This window comes from Nilaparvata lugens, chromosome 9 (assembly GCF_014356525.2).
Source record: "Nilaparvata lugens isolate BPH chromosome 9, ASM1435652v1, whole genome shotgun sequence".
NCBI lineage: Eukaryota > Metazoa > Arthropoda > Insecta > Hemiptera > Delphacidae > Nilaparvata > Nilaparvata lugens.
Window position 1 is genome coordinate 22,196,200 of NC_052512.1, and position 20,404 is coordinate 22,216,603.

At 33.3% G+C, this 20,404-nt stretch overlaps 1 protein-coding gene and 1 non-coding gene across 2 annotated transcripts in view; both read left to right on the top strand.

Annotated features, from left to right (window-relative positions):
* LOC111045632 (furin-like protease kpc-1) overlaps positions 1-20,404 on the top strand; it is a 269,500-nt gene that overhangs the window by 107,804 nt on the left and 141,292 nt on the right.
* Positions 17,792-17,863, top strand: Trnac-gca. Its single transcript has one exon. It is a non-coding gene; the product is annotated as a tRNA-Cys (tRNA).

Below are 20,404 nucleotides of genomic sequence, written 5' to 3' on the forward strand. Positions count from 1 at the left end.
AGTGAGATGTGATCCTTGACAAGAACGAGAAAATCCTTGAAGGAGAGCTTGATATCTCTTCGATGCACACGGCACAGGACATGAAGCAGGAATAGGAAGAAATCTTTTTATCGATAGCAGTTTTATCCGTATTTCAAGCATTACTGTCAAAGCTCCTCCCATGTAGTTGATGTACCTATAGATAGATGAATAATGCATTCATTTGCACTTCATAACATTACAAGTGATGTGGCGAAGTTGAGGCAACTTCGAAGATGAAGCAAATTGTTATAATGAGACTCACTTTGGGCAATCATCATCTGATGAATAATCCATTGATGCTATCCAGAAGAAATGCTGAAAGTAAAAAATCTGGTGTGGTACACTCACACAACTTTCCTTGCTCATTGAACTGTGAGCCTCATTCTTGAAGGAGAATAATTTAGGGGAATAATATAATGCCGATTGTCGGCAACATATTTGAAACTACGATCAGACTACTGTCAGTATATGTGTGTATATAATTTGTTTTCAGAGTACTTTTTTCTTTGTGTAAATAAAATTGTGAAATTCGATGAATTTTTAAAAGTCGTCAAAACAGCTGTTCTACAGATGAAATATCTCGACTATGTGCTCTTTTTATAAACTGCTCTACCTGCCTACCTCGAGAGGGAGTTCACAAAGTTCATTTCTCAAGGATGGGGTGGACTCCATTAGTTTCCCAGGAAAAAGACTCATGTCAGTTGATAGGGCTTATCCATGGTATGAATTTGAAGAAAATCGTTAGAGCCGTTTTCGAGAAAACCGTGAAAAACATGGTTTTTTAGTAACTATCCGCCATTTTTCTCAAGAATATTACGGAGCTCCTGCAATTTTCCCAGAAATGAGACTCATGTCAGTTGATAGGGCTTATAAATAGCTATCCATGGTATAAATTTGAAGAAAGTCGTTAGAGCCGTTTTTGAGAAAACCGTGAAAAACATTGTTTTCTAGCCATTATCCGCCATCTTGAATTGAATTTCATTGAATTTCTTATTGTCGGGTCCTCATGGTATAAGGACCTTAGGTTTAAAATTTCAAGTCAATCGGTTAATTATAGGAATGGTGTTATCGTGTTCACAGACATACACACACACACACACACACACACACACACACACACACACACACATACACACACACACACCACACACACACACACACATACACATACACACACACACACACACACACACACACACACACACACACACACACACACACCACACACACACACACACCACACACACACACACACCACACACACACACACACACACACACACACACACACACACACACACACACACACACACACACACACACATACACACACAGACCAACACCCAAAAAATAGAAAACTTGAAATTGGGGTACCTTTATTTTTTTTGGAAAGCAATACTTTCCTTACCTATGGTAGTAGGGCAAGGAAAGTAAAAATTGTTTTGATTAGTAATCATTTAGTCAGCTGAAGAATTCATAGGTCTACTACAATTTTTCCATCTATAACTCATGATTTCAGCTGGTTATTATAAAACATAATTTACAACTTCTACATCAACAATTTGATACGGGTTGAGATATCAATGTGCGGTCTCAGCCATTAATTTTCTCTTGAAACTCAGTATCGAAATCATATGATTATCATACTATTATATTAAGAGAGAATTTCTGTATATCTGGTTATCTGGTTATTTTTGTTCAACGGATCTCGAAAACGGCTCTAACGATTTTCACGAAATTTGGAACATTGTAGGTTTATGATATAAAAATTCTATTGCACTAGGTCTCATCCTTGGGAAAACTCGTTGAACGCCATTAAAATGATAATTCATCCTTGGTTGAAACAGCTGAGACTTTCGTCGTTTGTGGATAGTAAAAAGTGAGCGAGTGATTCTGTGGAAAATCAAAATATGGCATCCCCGAAATTTATAAGCTGACGTATAGCCAGCTTTAAAATATAAACACGATCATTTTAGAGAATTGTGTTCTGTTTATCAATGAATAAAAATAACGAACGAAGCTCGGTGCCCCAATATTGAATTTGAATTATTATTAGGAACAAAGATGTTGAAGCGACAGAGTCATTTTTGAAGAGTAAATTTCCATTTCAAATAGGAACCCTAATGAAACCTACTGTCAATATTATTCTTTATGGTTATTTATTCCCATAATTTCACAAACTCTATATAATTAAAAGTTGAGGTTTTCGAAGATTACAATACAACAGTTCTGAGCGAGTTGTTCAACCCAGGGGTTCGCCAGTTAGTATTGTTTTCACACTCTATTGCTTACACCATGGAGTAAGCGAAAGATAGTTTTTCTTCTCTATAGTTACACTACTATAAGATATTATAGTGTACAAACTTTTTAGATTCATTCAAAATTGTCAGCATTCCATATGAATAACATCAATACTCCATACTCAACAAATGCTGACAGTTAAAATTGAATCCACCTTTATTCTCTAGGGAATACAAAATGAAGCAATATACTTCAATATACTAGAGATTCACTCCAGGCTGCTCTGTTTATAAACCAAGATTGATGGGTGCAATCTGTGCTGGCTGTAGAGTAATGGTCCAATAAAGACAGCATGTTTTGGAGGCATGTTACACCTCGTTTACTCTGTAAAGCAGTAAGATTCACTTTATTCTGTCACCATTGGTTAGGTTGGAAGCATTGATATCAGACATACAGATCGCTGACAGGTTTGGGTGAATCCTACTTTAAATCTAGTGTTTATTAAAAACAGAATATGTGTGAGAAAAAGGAAGATACACACAATAGAAAATGAAATGCTGAATCCAACTAGCAGGTAACCCGTGCTCCGCAAGGGTCTATTTTAAAACTTGACAAACTAAAAACTTGACGTAATGAATTCTTGAAGAATTTAAATAGGCCTGTACCCGGTATTCCCGGGTAATTAAGAATCTATATGCTAAATTTCAAGTTGATCAGTCCAGTAGTTCAGACGTGATGATGCGTCAAACATAATTTTCCTATCCCGTACGTGTATAAGCCAGCTCTTTCCCTTATTATAGTAATATCAGGGCACCGAGCTTCGCTCGTTATTACTTTCCTTGCCCTATTACCATAGGTAAGGAAAGTAAGTTATTGCTTTCCGAAAAAAATTAAGGTACCCCAATTTCTAAATTTCTATACGTTTCAAGATCCCCTGAGTCCAAAAACTTGATTTTTGGGTGTTGGTCTGTGTGTGTGTGTGTGTGTGTGTGTGTGTGGTGTGTGTGTTGTGTGTGTGTGTGTGTGGTGTGTGTGTGTGTGTGTGTGTGTGTGTGTGTGTGTGTGTGTGTGTGGTGTGTGTGTGTGTGTGTGTGTGTGTGTGTGTGTGTGTGTGTGTGTGTGTGTGTGTGTGTGTGGGTGTGTGGTGTGTGTGGTGTGTGTGTGTGTGTGTGTGTGTGTGTGTGGTGTGTGTGTGTTGTGTGTGTGTGTGTGTGTGGTGTGTGTGTGTGTGTGGTGTGTGTGTGTTGTGTGTGTGTGTGTGTGGTGTGTGTGTGTGTGTGTGTTGTGTGTGTGGTGTGTGTGTGGTGTGTGTGTGTGTGTGTGTGTGTGTGTGTGTGTGTGTGTGTGTTGTGTGTGTGTGTGTGTGTGTTGTGTGTGTGTGTGTGTGTGGTGTGTGTGTGTGTGTGTGTGTGTGTGTGTTGTGTGTGTGTGTGTGTGTGTGTGTGTGTGTGTGGTGTGTGTGTGTGTGGTGTTGTGTGTGTGTGTGTGTGTGTGTGTGTGTGTATGTGTGTGTGTATGTACAGGAACACGATAACTCCATTCCTAATTAACCGATTGACTTGAAATTTTAAACTCAAGTTCCTTATACCATAAGGATCCGACAATAAGAAATTCAATAAAATTCAATTCAAGATAGCAGAAAAAATGGCGGATAATTACTAAAAAACCATGTTTTTCACGTTTTTCTCGAAAACGGCTCTAACGATTTTCTTCAAATTTATACCATGAATAGCTATTTATAAGCCCTATCAACTGACATGAGTCTCATTTCTGGGAAAATTCCAGGAGCTCAGTTGAGCCCTCTCTAATTTCTGTACACTCCCGACAGTCGAGACCTGCGACCGTAGAGGACTCCTGAAAAAGAGGCCTCAACTGTCGCCTGCGCTAGGCTCTCCAGAATGGTAGACAGCACCAAAAGAATATTATCATTTAATTTGTATGGATTTACCAGCAATTGAATAATATATTATATCCCATTATTCCTTCCATATTATGAATAAGTATTGCAACTTTACAACTGTAAATAAACCTTAGTTGCTTCATCATAAAAAACGAAATTTTCAAACTCGTAAATACCTTTTTGATACTTTGATGTCAAATTCTCAGTTCATGATAGATGTAGGATATTATTCTACAAATCAATATCCTGTTACAAATCAATAACTTTTATCAATTTCACACATTCATATTCCACATTTTCTTGCTGCAAGCGAGTCTCTAATTTTTGTACAGGCCCGACAGTCGAGACCAGCGACATTCGAGGCCAGCGACGGTAGAGGACTCCTGAAAAAGAGGCCTCAAATGTCGCCTGCGTTAGGCGACAGTTGAGGCCACTCTAATTTTTGTACAGCCCCGACAGTCGAGACCTACGACGGGAGAGGACTCCTGAAAAAGTGGCCTCAAATGTCGCCTGCATTAGGCGACAGTTGAGGCCACTCTAATTTTCGTACACTCCCGACAGTCGAGGGCTACGACCGTAGAGGACTGTAAAACAGTCCTCTACGGTCGTAGGCCTCGAATGTCGACGGTCTCGACTGTCGCGCACCCCTTGTGAAACTACCAGTTTATGGCACTATTACTCAAATAGGAACCAAGCGAAGAAAACCCGTACCTTTACATCAAATTATTAAATTAACATCTGAAATGGACATAGCGAATGAACAATTAAGATTACGAGGCATTAAAAAGTACATCTCATCATTGACGTCCTTGAAAGTTTCGAAACTAACAACAACTCTTAAGCTGCATCCACACCGGCGTTAATAACATGAGTTATTAACGAAAAGTTACAACTTGACTGAATCGACAAAAATTTCTCTTGACCAAATTTAATAATAAGTCATAATATGTTAATAACATTTTCTTTTGGCTGCTAGTTTTGTTATCAACAAAAGTTAATAACTTTGTCACGTGTTTCGTCTGCAGCTGTAGGGAACACTGGCACAATCTGTGTTGCAGGATGCTGGGCGATGGGGTTGCGGGGAAGATAGAACTGTTATTAACAAAAGTTAATGCGCTAAGAGAGGCTATTAACTTCTGTTATTGAAATTTGTTAACACATTTCCTTTGATCTTCACCGACTCTCGATGAATAACATAAATCTTGTTAATAACAAGGAATTTTCTGTTGAAAACACGAGTTATTAACTTTTGTTAACAGAAATTCTTGTCGATTCAGTCAAGTTGATAACTTTTCGTTAATAACTCGTGTTATTAACTCCGGTGTGGATGCAGCTTAACATTATGGTAATAACTTTTTCAATTAACATCAGTTAATAACGAAAATGTTGAAAACTTTTTTATTAACTCCGGTATAAACGCAGTCTCTTCCGAAACTTTTTTTATACGGGAGCGTGAACTTTCAGCATAATACATAAGTATGAGTAAAATTTCGATAATTCTCTGACTGAATAAAAATAGCTCCCTAATATAGATAGATTTATACTATGAATTAATATTAGATGTTACTGGTTGTAAAACAAGAAGAGAAAAGAAGAAGGTGAAAAAGAAATCATAAAAACTAGGCAAAATGAACGAACAGAAGGTGGAGGAGTAGTATGCATAATGTGGAAAACATAAGGAAGTAGAAGAAGAAGATGATGATGATGGAGAAGAAGAAGAAGAAGAAGGAGAAGGAGAAGAGGGAGAAGAACAACTAGAATAAGAAGCAGAATCTGAGGAGGGTATAGCCTGCCCGGAAGTGGCAATAGATTTTGAGGAAATTTGAAAAGGGTCCTGGTCCTGCACCTCTTGAATGTTTAAAATCCAATCGCCTGCGAACCACTCCCACATACTACATACTGGCAAGTGATAAACACAATTTCAGAGAGAGATTGGATCAGAGTTCTTTATTTATGTTTTTTGCAATATTTATCTTACTGGCTCATACACTAATCTACATTAAATGATGGTAATGCTAATTATCCAAGAAATTACACAAAGTATGAAAAATTAATCAATGATAATAAAGATTGAATGCAATGGAAATAACGATAATATTATATTGTGATGTAACTTAATAAATCGGCGGTGTTTCAACAAAAATAATTGCCGTTTCTCTGAAAAGGATATAAAATAATATCCTTCCCATCAACAAACGACGGGGTAAAGAAAGAAAGAGGGGGATTTTGTGTGGATGAGATTTAATATTCATATCTATGTAGATTACAATTACAATTTAAAGAGCTTTTAACTTTGATTTTATATACAGTGTTACCTCACAATAGAATGGAGATAATCGAATGAAGTGATTGTTGGAGTAGATAGAGTTCTCCATTTATGTAGATCACTGTATTTGCAACCACATTCATATTCAACGACAATATTGCTATGACAATAGTATATTTCGCACCTAAGGCCGAAAATGAGACATTTCCGGCTCGAAATCGGTTTTCAAGAGAAAAGATTGAGAGCTGGAAAAACATATTTTTTGCCCGTGGTGCGAACGCTATTTTTCGCCACCCAGAAAAATAAACAATATATATTAACCACTTCCGAAAGCAAAAGTGGAAGGTCATAGCTCTAGCAAACCTGAGGTAATCTGAATGTCAGGAAATTGTCCAAGTATTTTTATTTTTTATTCTGATTTGTTTAAATAACCTAAAAGATTATGTTCAATTATGTGGGAGGTTGAGTTTATACTTTTTTATTCTTTCAAATGACAATAAGATGATATTATTATGAATGTTTTGTTTCTTGAATAATGAAAACAAAATGAAAAGTTTTTTGATCAGCTGTTTTAGCGCACTTGAAATTTGGACAATCTGGATGTCAACAATGCTTGTTATCGTCGACTGTGGAAGTTGAGGTTAGAAGTCCTATCCTACTCTGAAAATCGAATCTGAATAGTTTATAATATCTTATTTGTATTTCATTCATCCAAAAAAATGAAAGTATCTTATTGCAGAATATTTTATTCAATTCTAGAAGCATAAACTGATTCCGTTTCATAAACCATTTTGTAAACACGTTCACATAAAATCACAATCAGCTGACTTCAAGGTTATTTTACAGCCCTAGGGCCGTAAAACTTTTACCGGCCTGGTCAGAAAACAATCATTTTCGGCCTCCATATGACGCACGAAAACCAGCTCATTACATCCAAGTGGGGCGAAAACTATTTTTTTGCCCAACCTTGCCAACCTTGTATTTTTCTTCTCCTTCTTCGTCCCCTACCTCTTGTACTTTTTATTGTTGTTGTTGCTCCTCTCTCCATCTTATCTACCTATTTTTTCTCCACCTTCAGTTCCTTCCCCTTTTTCTCATTCTTCTCTTTTCTTATACTTAGCTCCTGTTCCTCTAACATGTCTACGTCATCTCCTCCTTCTCATGAAAGGCTACCCTACAAACATAATGCCTTGTTTATAGACCACAGAGCAACTAACTGCCTTTCATCCGCTCTGTTCTACCAAATTAGATAAATTTGTCCAGCCTTTGTGCTGTGGACGTTGTGGTTGACTAATGGACGCACAAAGTACTCTGTACTCTCCACTTAGGCCTTGTTAAGGTGCAAATAATGTAAACTGAGGTGGAACATTAAATTACTGTAGCGTACTACAGAAGGAAGTTCACGTCAAACTGTCAGAATTATTCATGGATAAAAGAAGCACTTCCTATCTAATTAATACTGACAAGACTCAATCTCACTATTCAATATTTAACTAGTAGTTCTGTGAAAAGTAGACCTCGCGCTTAGTAAGTTACATTGACCTGTTGTTATGTTTTCTCAAAAATTAATAAATAATTTATCAGTTAAAAATGTCTAGAAAAATCCTAAATAAACATAGCCTAGAGCTTTCTGTCCTATCGTACCGTGACGTGTCGTCCCGGAATGTGACTGTGAGCGCTGTATCAGGTCTGGCTGCCGCCGATACGCCAATCCAATCAACCCATCAGAGAACATTCTGTATTGTCGTGTTGGCGAAAATCGGTGTGTTGAAATTAACAAAATAAACTACCATAATGCTGATTTCCTACAAACTTCATTTCTCACTTTTCATGATTAAGGAAATCATTTTTTTTAAATGATATTTCTTGCAATTTTGATCATCAGATTAAAAAAGGAAAAATGTAAGAACAAATGTTCCCTATCAATAACTCCAAACTCCAAACTAGAATCATGGCCTCAGTTTATGAAAAGACAAAGTTAGTAGACAACAGCTGTCTACTCACGTTGATGGAAAGATACATTTTCAAGATGTTCAATGTTTTTGAATGGGTGGTATTATTTTCCACTAGACAGCTCATTTATGATGAATAATTCTATATTCTGATTTTTACGGTAATTTTGGCGTATGGAGGAGGCTCCTTTTTCCTTTTATACTGTATTATCCTTGGAATACAAAATTTCCAAAAACCTTGTATAAACGTCGACGCGCAAATTAAAAAAGAGCACACCTGTCAAATCTGATGAAGATCTATTACCGCGTTTCGCCATAAATGCACAACTTATAAACATTTAAACATTTAAACATTTAAACATTTAAACATTTAACATTTAAACATTTAAACATTTAACATTTAACATTTAAACATTTAACATTTAAACATTTAAACATTTAAACATTTAAACATTTAAACATTAAACATTTAAACATTTAAACATTTAAACATTTAAACATTTAAACATTTAAACATTTAAACATTTAAACATTTAAACATTTAAACATTTAAACATTTAAACATTTAACATTTAAACATTAAACATTTAAACATTTAAACATTTAAACATTTAAACATTTAAACATTAACATTTAAACATTTAAACATTTAAACATTTAAACATTTAAACATTTAAACATTTAAACATTTAAACATTTAAACATTTAAACATCTAAACATTTAATCATTTAATCATTTAAACATTTAAACATTTAAACATCTAAACATTCAATCATTTAAACATTTAAACATTTAAACATTTAAACATTTAAACATTTAAACATTTAAACATTTAAACATTTAAACATTAGATTTATAGATATAGATTTATTACAATCTTATAACTTGTTCCTGCACTACACAGATGATCCGACTAGACTTACACCGGGCTCTAGAACATGTATCGACAACGTAGCTTCCGATTTTGACCTACGACAGTGTAATAGTACAATCATTGACAATGATTTATCTGATCACACAGCACAACTGGTTGACATTCCGAATAAACTGCTTACTTCTTGCAACCGAAACAGATCAAATACAAATAAAAAAAGAGAAACCCTTAAAACAATAAGAATATTTTCGAAAAATAATATTGATCTCTTCAACACCATTCTATCAAGTGAGAGCTGGGAATCGCTTTTTCAATTGAGTGATACTATCTCCGACCCTAATATTTTGTACAATAAGTTTCACACAATGGTAATCCTATATTTTGAACAATCTTTCCCGCGAAAACCTCATACAAAAGAAAGATTACTCAACTGTGATAAGGGATGGATTACATCTGGAATACGTAGATCATGTGCCAGGGCCAGGGAGCTACACATGCAAGGCCGATCACGTGACTGCTCTGAATTCAGAGAATATGTGAAACAGTATAAAAAAATATTGAACAGATGTATTAGACAGGCGAAAATAATATACAACAGCAATAGAATAAAAAATTCTGACAATAAGACAAAAATGGCGTGGAAAATTGTTAAGCAAGAAACAGGCATAAATACTAAAGAATTTAATCTATCTAAAGTATTTGAAAAAACTCCTATAGAATCCACACTGAACTCATTCAACAACTTCTTTGCTAATATTTGCCAAACACTCAATCTAAATATCAACATGCATGCAGCTCTTGATTATTGTAGAAAGCAACCAGAAACAAATAATATTCTCATTTCATTTAATCCAGTCACAGAGCATGACATAATTAATCTAATGAAAAAAATGAAGGCATCAAAGGCACCTGGATGGGATGAGTTCCCTCCTTTCCTCTTAAAGAAATGTATTGTAAACTTGGCTAAACCCTTAACTTTCCTAGTCAACCAGTCTTTTAGATATGGAGTGTTTCCCGATCTCTTAAAGTACAGCAGTGTGCTACCCTTTCTGAAAAAGGGAGACCCACAGGACTTTGGAAATTTTCGACCCATAGCAATACTATCTGTATTTTCAAAAGTATATGAAATGGCGGTCGCAAGCAGGTTGACTGCTCATCTTGAAAATAATGGATTATTTAATGAGAATCAGTTCGGTTTCCGTAGGAGCAAGGACATTGTAGGTGCAATTTATGAATTTGTCAGGGTTATGTCGCATGCGATTGACAGGTCGCAACATGCTGCTAGCATCTTCTGTGACCTGTCAAAAGCTTTTGATTGTGTGAATCACGAGATATTACTGAAAAAGTTAAGCTATTATGGAATACATGGCACCGCTCTAAAATGGTTCAGCTCATACCTTTATAATAGGCAACAATGTGTGAGAGATAAATTGTCCGCTAAATCTTCTTCATATGCTTTAGTTTCTAGGTCAAATAAGCCCGAATATTTATTTATTCAAACTACAAAGAAAAATATACTTGTTGAAAATATATGAACAAACTAGCTTAGCCATATATAACGTTTGAGGGTCGATATACTAGCGTATAAAAAACAATATAAACAAAAAAAAAAAAAAATAGGAAGAAATATTTATTTATTATGTTATTCGTTATTGTTATAAACATATATATCCTTGTCTACTGTATCTTATACTAGCATGTCTATGTTTTATAATTATTAACTGTTCATTGAAACCAATTTGAAAGTATATCATCATAGACAAATTCTATTATTTATGTATTATTATAATTATAAAAAAAAAACTATATAATAATTTGGAACAACTTCGAACCAGGAATTTCACCATTTTTAAAGCTTTAAAGTTGGACACAGTGACACCCCCATTCGGCGTATTGGTTACGTCACAGGATCGGACCAATCCCGAATTAATATGTAAATTTGGCAAGATAAAATTTGGAGAAGAAATTGAAGTGAAAATTGGAAGAGAGAGACTCGAGGCCATTTTGCAAGGATCATCGGTAGGATGCAGACCTAGTCCACGTACCTAATTGTTTAAAAGCTTTAATTTCTGTTTCATGTAACTTAATCTTCGTTTTCTGTTTTTTAAAAAGTTGTTCCAAAGTTCCTATAATAATTGTGATATCAAGATTTTAAATTTCATTTAAATAAACCCTGAAATTATATCAGTGAAGTCTGTTCAACATTTTTCGCCACGTGGAAGGACCCAGCCGGAACGATATATTCTACGGCCGAATATATTTCGAAAAACCAAAAAACGGAAACAAAAGTCTACGTAAGTTGTCGAATATAAAAGGGGATCCCCATAAATCTGCGAAAATTGTACAGCGCATAAATTCGTTCAGTTAGAAAAGTCATGACTATAGTTTTAAGGGTACAAAAACTTATCATAATTAATTTTTATAATATTAAATACATTTAACTATCCACGCTGTACTTAGCTAAAAGGTCTATTTTCCTTAGGCGAAACCACACCCTGAGAATAATTTCAATTGTTAATTCATTCTATTTTCTGAATCACTATTTCATATTAACTTGTTTTTTCTTGTTTAACTAGTTCAGTTTATGACCCTTTCCTAAGGGCTACTATCCATTTCATTTTGTTTAATTGAAGAATACCGAACTTTCTATATAATATTATAAATTAAAAATTCAAATCTACTATCAACCAATATTTATTTTGTATCTATCGAAAATTATTATTCACATAATTTGTTCATTAATTCATTCCATATTTGCTGTAACAGTTTATCTATCAGAATATATCCATACTACCGTTTTGTTAAACTGGGTTTACTTCATTTTACCTCCAAATTCGTTCTTTCTCGACTGACACACATTGATCATTCAGGACACGTCCTGTTTTGCAATAGTCAGACAGTAGCGAGTATAGTATCTATCATTAGACTATTATCTATTCTGGTGGTAAGTGGTGGTCGTTTTTCTTATCAAGTAATAAATTCTGTCATTGGGAGTATCCCACAGAATCAAATAGTAAATCGACTCCCACCGGCCTGCTACACCGAGGTGAAGTGAATCCTGCATCATCAGCCGATCAACGTTGAAAAGGGAGGTAATAGATCGTATAGACAGCGTTAGAATTAAACTCGGTGCTCGAAATATTTACTATTTTGGTCCAGCACTTCGCTACATAACCTATAGTATTTATCAGAGACCTGGTTCGCATGGATTTGCCATTCTACCTGTTGTTTCATATGGTCTAATATCTTTCCAAATTACGGCACAAGTATTGGATTCTGGATATATTGGTCATCACTTGGAGAAAAGGTTCACTCCAAAGTTACTATCTCTGTTTGATCATAGTGACAACAGGATTTATTTTCAGCAGATTCAAGTTGCACTGTATTTTATTATTAAAGTGAATTTAATTCCACCTCATTATATTATAGCCACCTACAATATTAAGTTAGAGTCTCAGATCCCTTACTTCGGCTACCTTTGTAGACCGTCAAACCCTCTGCTGTGCGAATTAACTTTTTCAATCTGTCCCATCCATATATTAGTCATTCTGCTTCAATACATCGACTTAAGTGATATCGACAATTCGATTAAACAAACATCAACCGATCTAACCTACAAATATCTATCATCGAATCATAACCTCAAATATTACAACCGTTTAATTATCTTATTTAATCAGACTATTCTAATCGTAAATCACTTATTCATTTTGCGTCCTCTTCTTTCTACGGAACAAAACAGTGGGGCATTAAACGTTGAGGAATATTGCCCATGGTTTACGATTATAGTTTTGGTTTAATTGGTAAGAGTTTATAATTATCAATTTTAGTGCATGTTCATGCCCCTCCCAGGAGCAGAACTTGACACATGACGCTTCAACGTGAGGCCGATATTTGACAATTTAAACATTTAAACATTTAAAAATGAAGAGAAATGCCAAATCGTCGACTTGAATCTTAGACCTCACTTTGCTCGGTCAGTTATTAATATCGGGGAACCGAGCTTTGCTCAGGATTGTAAAGACATAGATCATTTCTAAAGAAAGATTGAATTCATAGTGGATACATTTTTTCTCAGTCGTAAAATATTATTTTTACAGTTATATTCAGAGGCACAACAGGCTTATGCCTGTCCTTTTTCAAATTCATACTTCAATATCAAGCTTTGCTGGTTATTTATTTATCGACTTATAAACGACTGATAAAAGGAACACAATAATTCTTTTAAATGATGGGGGAAGTACTAACAGGCACAGCCCAAAACTGTTTCTCTCCCGAATTTTGATTTATACACTATAATAGTCCAGAAAGTAGGTTATGTTCCATACACTTGAATTCAGGTTCAATTTTTTGCTCGAACATTTGAAAAAAAATAATTCAGATTATATACAAACGAAATTGACTGACAAAATAACATTCTCTAATCAATTGAAATAATCAAATAATGATCAACTTTGAAAATTGATATATACTCTAGTTTAGGAGGATTATCATGTCATGTCAACAAATCAGATTATGTTGATCAAATCGATTGTCTAGCTAGATGAAATTTCTCGCTGATTGATTATGATTACACAGCTGGAAATAAATCTGTCTCTCTCCCTCACAGGCACACGCATATTTTGTTATCGAGAGATGACAAAATTATCATCTGTTTCCAAGGATGAATTATCCTTTCAATTTCGTTCAGTGAGTTTTTCAAAGAATGAGACCTAGTGCAATCGAATCTTCATATCATAAACCTATCATGTTCCAAATTTCGTGAAAATCGTTAGAGCCGTTTTCGAGATACGTAAAATATAAATAACCAGATTTAAAATGAACAGATATTATACAGAAATTGCTCGCGGATTCCAAATCAAAAATCTAGGTTGAGCTACTATCACTCATCAAAATAACAATATTTATTCGCACATCAAAATACAAACACATCATCAATTACAGATATATGAATTCCATACATCATAAACACAAGAGGTTGTTATGTTAATAACATCCGAGATCTTGGAGTTATCATGGACCCAAGACTTAATTTCAAGAACTACATTAACTATACCCTAGGTAGTGCTAATAAATTACTTGGTTTTATATTTCGTAATACCAAACCATTTACTAATTGTGATGTTAGTTCAAGAATATTCAATGCACTGGTTCGCAGTAAACTTGAATATGCTGCAGTAGTTTGGGGGCCTTATAATGTGACAGACATTCATGGAATTGAAAAAATTCAAAATAGAATTCTGAGGCATTCATACATGAAAAAATTTAATTGCTTTTGTCCCTTTAATTTCCCAACTAGTGAATTAAAATCTATATTTAAAGTTCACTCTCTAGAATCACGCAGATCTGTAAATGCTCTATTGCTATTATTCAGCATTTTAAATCATAAAGTTCATATTCCATCATTCATAAATTTATTGAATTTCAATGTACCTTATGCTAGGCCTAGAAAAAATATATTGTTCAACATCCCTTTTGTGAGAACTACTCATCACTATAATTCGTTTCTTATTAAAAGTCTAAGATTATATAATGCTTTGAATGAACATATAGATCCGTTTTCGAACTCATTTAATGTCTTTAAGAAAAATTGTAAAATGAATTATTTATCTTGTAGCTCGTTTGAGTCATGAAATGTTATGAGCTCTGGCTGAAACTCTTTTTGTTTTCAATTTCTTTATTATTAATTTTCATTATTATTTCCAGTTTTTATTCATTTTTTATCATATTCTCTTCTATAATATTTTCATATTTTAAGTTTTCTTCATTATGTAGTATGGTTATCTATTAATTGTGTAAAAAAGGCTCTTCATGGTATTGTCTGTGAGCCTTTATATGTATATGTATATCAATAAATAAAAATAATTACATACTATGAATTCGATCTAGATTGATATTCTATGTTTGCTACAATATTTGTTAATATACTATGTTCTATTCTACACTAACAGCTGTAATATTACATTTTTTCTCGATTGGAATCGAATCTTCAATTCGAGATATAGAAAACTTGATAGTAAATATCAGAGTAATCGATATACGGACAACTTTTTAACTGAGAATTTATCGTAAATAATTGTGTTGCATTCCATGGTATCACCGAAACAGAGAAACAGAATTAATAGATTATTTAAATATAGATGATATATAAATTTAAAATACAGTTTCGAAATAAAGTTTTATTGAGAACAAATGTTCAAATTCATCTATACTACCGTACATGAAGTTCCATAGGCTACATTGTTGAGCCCAAAGTGTGTTTTTTATGAGAAGCTTATAATGCTGTTACAAGACTATTATTTTCGAACGGCTGTGTAGCTCAAAGGTAAAATGCTAGCTTATGGAGTGATGGTTCCTTGGTTCGAATCCCGATGCTTCCCAATTTTTTTGTTCTTAATTTCTTCCCTCGAAACGTATTATTATCAATTATTTTTTGAAGGAATTTGTTTTCATTAATATTGAACTTGGATTTTATCTAATAATTATTTTCAATGTAAAATTTTGCCACCAGTACAAATGAAATGGACATAGTCTTCATGCTGTAGGCCTATGATTGAATTTAATAAGAAAAACATGAATAGAGCACAATAAAATAAGTAATAATTTATATTCTTCAGTTATAATGTATCATCAGACACGAATTCGCAGTGAAACGATTATTTTGTTTGGAATTGGGAAAACAAAAGGCTGCCTGATTCAAATTGAGGAGGATCCTAATCGAACTAAAATTTATTGATGTATTGGAAAAATCAATATAATTCTGTGAGGATTTCAAGTATTATGTATTCTTCAGTCTTCTATACTATAGTAAAGGAAAGAACTGGCTTATACACGTAAGGAATAGGGAATTATGTTTGACGCATCATCACGTCTGAAATATACGCAACTGATTAATTTGAGATTTTGCATATAGATTCTTAATTAACCGAGGATGGTTATTTATGCCTATTTTCAGTTCTTCAAGATTTCATTACGTCAAGTTTTCAATTTGTCATGCTTCCAGTTGTATAGAAGCAGCTGAACATTTCTTTTAAAAGTAGGCTACACTAGATGATAGGTATGATTGGGGATCCTATTCGAATAAAATAGCTGATTTTCTGTCGCATCAAAACCGCACCGATTTCTCAAACCGTTCAAAAGTTATTCTCATTCAAAGATACTGATAAATCATCCATCTATCCATCATCTTTACTATAATAATGGAAAGAGCTGGCTCATACACGTACGTGATGTAGGAAAATTATGTTTGACACATCATCACGTCTGAACTGATTGGACTGATACTGGACTGATTGATTTGAAATTTTGCATAAAGATTCTTCATTAACCGAGGATGGTTATAAGCCTATTTTCAAATTTCGAATTTTTTGTTGCGTCAAGTTTTCATTTTGCAGTTTTAAAATAGACCCTTGCGAAGCACGGGTTACCTACTAGTACAGAAATATAAACATATAAACATTTGAACATCTTAACATATAAACAGAAATTGCTCGTTTAATAGTATAGGAAATAAAAATTCAATTCAGATTCAAAAATTTATTTATTCCGCACAATATAATACATTACAAAACATTGTTACCAGATGAAAATACAAAAAAAATACCAATGAAAGCAATATAGGGTTAGAATGAGCAATAGAGCAATAAAGTTTAGAAGTTTAGAATGTAAACTAGAGCAAATTGAAGTTCAGAATATCAAGTTCAGTACAATAGCGATATTATTAGTCAAATTCGAGTGTCGAGTTGAGTGTTGAATAAATTAAATTTGATTATTTGATTTGTGTGTAGTTGTAAATACAGCTGATCCCTATGGTGATGACCAGTTTATAATGACTGTATTTGCCTTGCATTGGAGTTGCTATCCTTGTCTATTATTTGACAAAGCAGATAGCGCTATACTTTTCTAGCTTAGAATGTTGCCAGATCGTTTTCAACCATCTAGTCTAGAATTATAATCAAATTCACAAAAATCTCAATCATAGAAATTTATTACTTAATCTTCTATTTCTATACTATAATAGAGGAAAGAACTGGCTTATAATATACTGGCTTAACCAAAGATGGTTAAAGGCTTATTTTCAATATTCTTCATGATTTTATTATGACAATTTTCCAGTTTGTAAAGTTTTTAAACATACAATATTGTGGATCACAGATTTCCTGCCAGTTTATAAATATTTTTTTCTTGAATAAAATATAATTAATTATTTTTAACAAGGATGAATAGTTAATCAGGTAAACCGGTATCAGCTATCCGTTATAGCGTTATAGCGTTATAGAATGCAGTGGTAAGGGAGAGAATGGACAACGCTGTTCTCCTATACCGTGTATACGGTAAATGTTTTATTACCGTATACACGGTAACGCGGACCTCATTAGTAGTTGTTCAGTGCGGTGACGGGCATAGTTTGAAGGTAGCCAACTGCTTAAATATGTCTCACTGCTGTATTCCTGATTATAAAATTACGGCATGCTAGACTGAAATCAGTTTTCAACTGAATACTTATGACACCAAAGCTACGTTCTGACATCATCAAAGGGGATATAGCTCAGTGGTAGAGCATTCGACTGCAGATCGAGAGGTCCCCGGTTCAAACCCGGGTGTCCCCTAGATTTTTTTGCAAGATGAAAATGAGGAAAATTCTATTGGAAAGCATAGAAAAAATTAAATTTGAATTATTTTTCCAATGAGAAAATATTCTAATAAGACCTTCATTCATTTACTAGACCACTTGGATTTATTTTTTTGCTATATATTTTCAAACAAATTTTATTTAACTGTATTATTTGTTAATCATTAACTCCATTGTAGATTGGGTATTCTCATAGGAGAAAAATAATGTTAATACTTGTGTCATTTGTCTCTGGTATTTTTTTTTCATGGTTTACTTGAGTTGAATGTACATTGATTTATAGAATTTCATTTGGTGGAAATTAAATAGGTAGTTATTATTGATTATTGGTATTTCGATTGGTGTTTTCAATGAATATGATCCCGTTTATTCATTGATCCATTGATCCATTTGATCCATTCATTGGAGTCGGAAAAGAACATACATACTCCAAAATAATATTTAATATATTTTAAAATTATATTCGAATACCAAGCTTCACTTAAAATTACAAAGGCTTAGAGAAGATGTAAATTTAGAAATTAGTCAATTTAATTTTCATCTGAATTGTCAACTTCAGTCTTTACAAGTGAATTGCAGACATTATATTAGGTATATTTTGTGTCAAAAATAATTTATAATATATTTTTAAATAATAATTTATATTTCTAAGATAGTTTACTGATTATTTTGAATCAAAAATGCATTATCTTTCAACTCTTTTTCTTTTCTTGTTGTTTGCAGGTAAGGAATCCATGGACTTCTACCTCATGACAGAACAAAAAAGTAATTATAACCTATAATGAAGGCAACATTTAGAAATAGAAAAAGGTTTGGGCAATAGCCTGTTTCACATTTTATGTTTATTGTATAGTTTTCTCTATCCAATAAATAAATAAATTTTATTTTTTTCATTTGATTATCACAACAGTGCGATAGTATCCCTCTAGCTGTAAGCTATTTGAGGGATATATAAAAATAATCCATTATATACAATAAAACTATCAATAACAATAGTTCTGTTTTCTCAATCGACCTGATTATATTTCTTAGTTTTTTTTTGTAATTGATTGTTCTATTTTGTCCATTGCACAATAACTTAACTTAAATATAAAATAGAAAAAACTTTGCTCAGTAAGCAACAATTAATAAGATTTCACTTTGGGATATTACCTAATGTAATATCACTCTGGCCTGACACAATTATTTATTAAATCATAATACATCTTCATTGTAAAATTAAAATAATTTTAAACTCAACAATACATAATATTTCAAAATAATCTCTTAGAATATATTTTATAATAATAATAATATTCTAAAATAATCAGCATGTTAATAGAACAGAATAAATAAGCTATTAATAATTCATATAGCGAGTTTCACTTCTGACTGCCTGCATTTCTTCTTATAATAATTTTTCCCATTAAACTTGGGTACGTATCCATAATCGAAGGTGAAACTTACTTCAGTGTAAATAGTAAATCAGAGTTCCTCATAATATATTTTTGATAACTTCCGCTGAAAAAAAACATTCATAGACTGAGTGGGAGTTGACAAATTTTTATCGTATTCCTATTCTCAAATATATTCCTCGACTCAAATACGAATCCAATTTATCGTCTATTGTCCAATTTTTCAGTTACCAGTAGTTATTGATATATAATTTTAATTGTTCACATAATTTAAATACAATATATCACACAAAAATCATATCATATTTTGATATTTTATCTTTATTTGTTATATTTATTCTACTTTATCGAGCAAATCATACTTTGAACTAATATGTTCGAGAAAATTAATCTTATTATATTAAAGCTTATTTCTTATAATCAAAAATCTGGTGTGGCGCATCACACAACTTTCCTTGCCGTTATGAAAAATGTTCACCTGACGCTAGTGTTCCCGCGCATCTCAAGTCTACTATTCAAAGATTTGAGCCAGCTGGTGACAGGGCAATAACGCTGAAGCCACATGACGTGTGCTACCTCTTCATAGTGAATCAACAGTTGCCAACAGTTTGCAATTGGATAATCACAATCATTTTCTCGAATTTCGAGCTTATTTTCAATTTTAGGTGAAAAAGTTACTGAACATTACCTATAGAAATTTTAATGCTCAATCTTTTCCACTCAAAATGTTTTGTTTAAATTGTATCTGAAGCCTGATAATGGAGAATCTAAAATGAAACTTTGCACGGAGCTCCTGAAATTTTTACAGATATGAGAGTTGTGACAGTTGATAGAGCTTATCAATGACTATTCTAGGTATTAATTTAATCAAAATCGTTGGAGCCGTTTTTGAGAAAATCGCGAAAAACCCTGTTTTTGACAACATTTTCGCCACTTTAGCCGCCATCTTGAATCGCATTTGATCGAAATTGTTCGTGTCGGATCCTTATATTGTGAGGGCCTTACATTCCAAATTTCAAGTCATTCCGTCAATTGGGAGATGAGATATCGTGTACACAGACGCACATACACTCATACACACACACACACACACACACACACACACACCACACACACACACACAC